Here is a 4,609-nt window from a genome sequence, read left to right as displayed (position 1 = left end):
CCGCCGGGTCCGGCTGGCGTGGGGGGGTGGGTGGGGGGGGGGCAGGGGGCAGGGCCCGGGGGTCTCTGTGCTCTGGGCCGGGGTCACTGGGTGTGCTGCCGACAGCAGGTGGGTGCTGCCCCTGCCACCCCAGGCTGGGCTGCTCTGCCCCAGCGGGGACCCCCATGCCCCAGCCCTGTGGGCACAGGACTGCAGCCAGGGCACCCCACAGCCAGCGCCTCCCCAGAGCCCAGCCCAGGCAGGGCCGTGCATGGGGCTGGGCGCACGGGGTGGGGAGGGGAGGGGAAGGGCAGGGGGAGCACTGACAGGGGCACTAAGCACCGCAGAACAGGGCCCATTTCTGAGTCCGAGGCCACTTAGGAGTGAGGGGAGATTTCCCCAATAACTGAGCCCTACTCAGGTGAGGGACAGCTCAGCTGCACCTGGGGCCAGTCCCAGCTCCCCTCTAAGCAGCGCCTGCTCTTGGGTCTGGACAGCTCCAGCCTGACCTCCCCTCCCCATGGTCCCCAGGGGCTGTGATCTGTGCACACCTGCTCCTACCACACAGTGCCCCCAGACCTTGGCCCAGGCCCCAAGGAGAGCCTCCACTGTGCCCTGTCCTCACTCTCAGTAATCATTCATCCAGGGGCAGGTCCAGGCAGAGCTGGGGGGTCCCCGCGGGGCTGGAGATCTTACACCCCGCTCTGGATGCAGACTGGCCCAGGACAGGTCCTGCCCACACTCAGCCTGACTCCAGGCTTGTCTTACACACATGGAGAAGGTGACAGCTCTGGGCAAGGTAAGCGAGACACCCCAGATTTCCCTGCCAAGCCTGCCCCATTCAGGAAAGCCTCAGGCCCTCTCCACACCATGGACTGAGCTGGGGCATGAAAGCCCCTTTAAGAACGGATGTATTGACTCCCCCAAACCCAGTCCCCCGTGAAAACAGCTGCTGAGCTGCAGCTCTGGGTGGGCAGGACGGCACTGGCTGCTGCTTTGCACCATCGCGGGCAGGAAACAGCTGCAGAGACCAGGCTGGGACCTGCCAGTTGAGTCTGTGTTCATTGCTACCCGGAGGGGGCTGGGGACTGCGGGCCCCTGTCTGCACTCCCTGGGCAAGCCAATGCCTGGCTGAGGCTGACGTCTGGGTCACCTGCCCTCATGCTGCCTCAGGGAAGGGACCATCCTTCCCCTCTTTGGAGCCACAGCTGACATGGCATTCATCAGGACTGAAAGCCTGAGTAAGAGATGCCTGAGGCAGGAGACAAGTTGCCCTAGGATCTGAATTCAAGGGAAGTGGCAGGGCAGGGACTGAGCTGCATCCAGGGCAGGGAGTGTGTGGAAGGGCAGAAAACCCCAAATTGCTGGGAGTAGCAAGCAGCAGGCAGGGAGAGATGGGCTGGCCATGGGGCTGGAAGAGGAAGCCTGGAGGATCCTGCTGTAGGGGCCAAACACAGCTGGAAAGGAGCTGGAAATGGAGAGCAGGTAAAAGCCTCTTCCTGCTTCATCTCACTGCACTCGGGGCCTGTGCACAGCTCTGGGAATGGGCAGGATGGCACCCAGGGCATCCCAGTGGTGGTGCTCAGCTCCCTTGGGCACTGCAGGCTGCAGCACACTGCAAGGCCCAGGGACTGCAGGCTGTTGGACACTGTGGACCTTCCCCATTGCATGCAGAGGCCCAGATTTCCCTTCAGCCCTTGACCTTGAGTTGAGATTAACCCAGAGATTTAACTAAGACATTGCGTGGCATCACCTGGTACTGGCATTAACTCCTCTCTCCCACAGCAGGAACAGGGATCCACGTATTTAACCATGTCCCTCTTTAACCATGTCTCTGTTTCCTATGTCACTCGCCCCCACTGGAGTGACCCAGCCGTGCCCTGCATGGAAATTACAACGGGACTTTTTCCCCTGCTGATCCAGAGGCCCTCAGACATGGGCCGAGGAGACTGCCAACATGGCAGCCACATCCCCTGTGCTGTGTGTGCCACATCCCCCAGTGCACTGCGCACGGCTCTCGCCAATGACCCTGGCATGTGCTGTGATGTACCTCTGAATTTCCTTAGCATTTCCATCATCCCTGGGATGCTGCACGGGGTCTTCAGTTCTGTGGAAACAGCTTTTGCTTCCTGAAGCTTCACATCCTTGCTCCTAAGAGGAACATATCCCCATCATCGCTCAGCCCAGCTCTTCCAGGGAGATGTTCCTGCCACAGCCCAAGCAGCAATGTACTGGGAGGGGGAAGGGGAAGATTCAGCACCTGTCCAAGGTCCTTTTCACATCCTGGAACTGGAAAAAGGAGGGCAATAGTGAATATTCTTTTGATCTGTCTCTGCCTGGTGCACTTGGCTGCAGCCAAGGGGCCATGAACAATCTCTCAGCTATCACCTCTGTCTCAGTATTACTTTGCTCAGGATATTTGCTCGGCTACCTCCAGATGCCCTGTCTTGTCCATTTTGGATATTGGGAGACATGAAAAACAAACTAAACTCTGCTTTACTGGAAGAGACAGTGTGTATGTTGGACCCAGCTCCACAGCACCTCGCTAGATCACACAGTTCAGTGGGGATTTTTGGTGCTTCAATCTAAAGTTGATTCAATCAGCTACTAGATAAAACCTCCAAAAAAACCCTCCTGAAGTGCCCAGTCTATACAGATACTGGGCAAGCCAGGTCCAAATAATATGATACCTCTTCTGGACATGTGCTGGGCTTGGCGGAGGGGCATTCTGAGCTTAAAGTAAATCCCTTTTTTTTCATTTTTGTAGGCAGCCTTCATGTTCAATAACTTCGGGCTTCTCCCAAATCAGGATTTCCTCCCAGTACAAACTGGAAGATCTCCAGACTGATGGAAACTCTCCCCTGAGTCTTGGCTCGGTTTCTCCCAGTTCTGGGGGCCAGGCCCAGGGCTGCTTTGGGCCAGAAGGCAGCAGCATTGAGGGGCCGGATCAGCAGCACACGCTCACCTTCAGCAGCTCAGCAGGTGCCTGCCGGCTCTTCTCCTCTATCTCCGAGATCAGCGTGCGCAGAGAGGAGCTTTGCTGGGAGAGTTGGGCTACGTTCGCCTCCAGGCTCCGCAGACCCCCCCTCCCCCCCTCCTCCAGTCTCTGCAGAAGCCGCTGCTCCTCCTCGCTCACAAAGCGACGCAGCTTCTCGCACTCAGACTTGATTCCCTCTCTCTGTCGCTTTACCTTGTTCTTCCAGAACAAGCAGCAAAAACAAGTGTGAGCTGTGATCTCCACTTTCAACTTTGCATTGGCAGAGGAAAGGCATGAAGTCAGTGTGTGCAGCCCTTTGCCATTAGCTATACTCTCACCAGATATATAATACACACATTAGATATAGTGATGCACTATCTAGAGAAAGCATCACACAATACTTTCACCCCACAGCAAAAGGGCTGAAATCCAAATCAGAGATTTAGGATTTGGGGCTTCTGCAAAGGCCCTGGGGCTTGGAGCAAAACCCAGTGGGCCACGGGTCATCTCTGGCTGAGCTGTTGATGTTGGTGCTTTTGTGCCAGGCCTGGGGCTGTCCCTGGGTCGGGAATGCAGGAGGTGCTCCATGCAAAGAACTTCAAGCCTGGGTTGGCCAAGGGAGATGGATGGGAAGGACCCCAAGAGAGCCCCCTTCCCCAACAGAAACTCTCTACATAGGAGACAGGCTCCTCTGCCAGTGCCTCGCTCCCTTCCAGGGAGGGGAAAGTGGAAGATCCTGAAATGACAGCCCGCGAACCAGGAAAAGCACAGAACATAACAAGAGACACGTGAGGAAGGGACTGAAGGGCTGAAGAACGAGTCTCCCCCAGTCCCACAAACCATTCCCTCTGCCCCTGTGAGAGCTGCCCCAGGCTGGGGAGCCTTGAAGCCCCTGTCCATGGGCCCAGGGCAGGGCAACAAGCACTGCCTCCCCCTTGGCCCTGGGATGGGGAACAGCAAACTCCAGAGCCCCTTGCCCTTCTTGCCCCTTTCCCTTCATTACGCTGCCCTGTTCCCCGCAGGGCAGCATAATGCAGAGTGCCCAGCCTGCCCTGCCCCAGGGCACCGCAGGAAGGGCTCTGCACCAGTCCTCCTCTGGCTCAGTGATGGCCATCGTGATGTGAGACTTTTAGACTTTAGAGAACTGCTAGAAGAATCTCACAGAAACTGAAACACTGATGTGATGGAAATCCTGCTGCGGTGCCCAGAGCCCCTGGGACAGTGGGGAAAGACAGAGACATGGGTTTTAGGGAGTGCAGAAAGTGCAGCAGCTCTGAGAGCAAACATGGCTCCAGCTTGCAGAGTGTGGCCCATTTTATGGGAGGTGAAGTATGTCATCCAGGCCAGCAGCTGTGACTCTGTACTCCCCTGGAAGAGTGACAAGGAAGGGGTTAAGCTGGCAGCACCTCAGCCCAGTCTGGTCCCAGCTCTCCCCCAGACCGCAGCATCCCCCTGATGCCTAGGAAGAGCTCCCTCCATGGCACACCGCCCCTGAGGGGGCAAATCTTACAGCTGCCCCCACCCCGCACTGCCAGCTCTGCATGGGGATGAGCTCTTGAGGACACAAAGTGGCACCTGCCTTCCACGCCGCGGTGCTGTCCTTCTCCTTGGACTCCATCGCCAGGGCCCTCTCCAGCTCCTTCCTCAGAGGAT

General features: G+C 57.6%; 1 pseudogene; it reads right to left on the bottom strand.

The window, feature by feature from the left end:
• The window catches only part of LOC102377246, a 15,995-nt pseudogene that overhangs the window by 1,322 nt on the left and 10,064 nt on the right, over positions 1-4,609 (bottom strand).

This window comes from Alligator sinensis, unplaced genomic scaffold, assembly GCF_000455745.1.
Source record: "Alligator sinensis unplaced genomic scaffold, ASM45574v1 scaffold2082_1, whole genome shotgun sequence".
Lineage (NCBI taxonomy): Eukaryota > Metazoa > Chordata > Crocodylia > Alligatoridae > Alligator > Alligator sinensis.
The sequence above is the reverse complement of the archived record's forward strand: the minus strand, read 5'-3'. Positions and strand labels throughout refer to the sequence as shown.